This window comes from Arachis ipaensis, chromosome B04, assembly GCF_000816755.2.
Source record: "Arachis ipaensis cultivar K30076 chromosome B04, Araip1.1, whole genome shotgun sequence".
In the NCBI taxonomy this organism is placed as follows: Eukaryota; Viridiplantae; Streptophyta; class Magnoliopsida; order Fabales; family Fabaceae; genus Arachis; species Arachis ipaensis.
Genome location: NC_029788.2, coordinates 123,805,349 through 123,807,017, shown reverse-complemented (window position 1 = coordinate 123,807,017; position 1,669 = coordinate 123,805,349).

Below are 1,669 nucleotides of genomic sequence, written 5' to 3'. Positions count from 1 at the left end.
ATCATGACCACTACAATTATAGTTTTTGTTATTACCTAAATAATCTAATGGATAAAAGAGTATTTTTGCACCCAAAAAAATAATTTGACCAACAAAATTAAAATATAACAAAATAAGACGATTCATACGAAAATATAATATTTTAAATAGGGCAAATCACTTATATAAGTCAAGGAGAGGAGAAATTTACACAAATCAACCAAATCAAAACTGATTTATGAATCAACCAAGAGTCATTTTTATATAATTCAAATCACCCTAATTCGAAATTCATCTGTATGTGATTCGAATCACACCCACTAAACCCTAAACCCTAAACACGCACACACTCACTAATTCGAATCAATCCGATTCGAATTACACACACGCTACAAATAGTAATTCAAATTAGCCAGATTCGAATTACTCATAGTATAATTCGAATTATGCTGTTAAAAAATTAATAATTTATTAAAAAAATTATTAAAAAAAATTATTAAAAAAATTAATAATTTAAAAATTAAAAAAATTATTATTTTATTTCATGCATAAAAAAAACTAACAAAATATAAAATAATTAAAAAATATATTTTATTCCATACAAAATAATTTTCAAAAAATGGCTTAAAAGATGTTATGACTGGTATAAAAGTTTGTAATAGTCTAGTGATTTAGGTAAATACATGATAAAAATATATTTTCTTTAATTTCTAAATTATTATTGACTATGTAGAGTATTTCTTTAATGTCCTAAGTCATTAGGACATTACAAATTTTTATAGTACTATTAACATCTTTTAAGCCATTTTTAAATTATTTTGCAAGAATAAAATATTTTTTGTGGTATAATTTAAATAAATTTATTAAAAAATATTCATGAGCTATCAAGAATGGACAGAAGAGTATTGTATAGAATCTGAATTGTTCACCATATAATTCGAATCAGAGTGATTCGAATCATATAATATCTCACCATATAATTTAAATAATTTTATTAAAAAATATTCATGAGCTATTAAAAATGGGCAAAAAAAGTATAGTATGAAATTTGAATTGATAGCTCATTAATATTTTAAAGAAGTCTCGTAATTAAATATTTTGTTAACTTTTTTTTAATGCATGAAATAAAATATATATTCTTTTAATTTTTAAATTATTAATTTTTTTAATAAATTTTTTTAATAAATTATTAATTTTTTAACAGCATAATTCGAATTATATCATAAGTAATTCGAATCTGGCCAATTCGAATTACTATGTGCAGCATTATAATTTGAATTACTTTGATTCGAATTACTGAGTGTGTGCGTGTGTGTAATTCGAATAAGTGTGATTCGAATTACATGCAGATAAAGTTCGAATTAGGGTGATTCAAACTATATATAAATGATTCTTAGTTGATTCATGAATCAGTTTTTAATTTGGCTGATTTGTGTAAATTTCTCCTCCTCTTGGCTTATATCAGTGATTTGTCCTTTTAAATATTAGGTTATGTTACATCGTACAATTTGTGGATTGAGTCTGAACGTGACGTCTATATTCTTTTATGGTGTTTATTCCACTGTCCAAGAATTAGCAAGATTTTAAGCAATAAACTAATAACCACTTTATAAGATGGTTCCATCTTTGATGGTAAATAATTGTTTCCTTTTATTAAGAAAGTTATTAAGATTTTTCTCCTAAATTAATA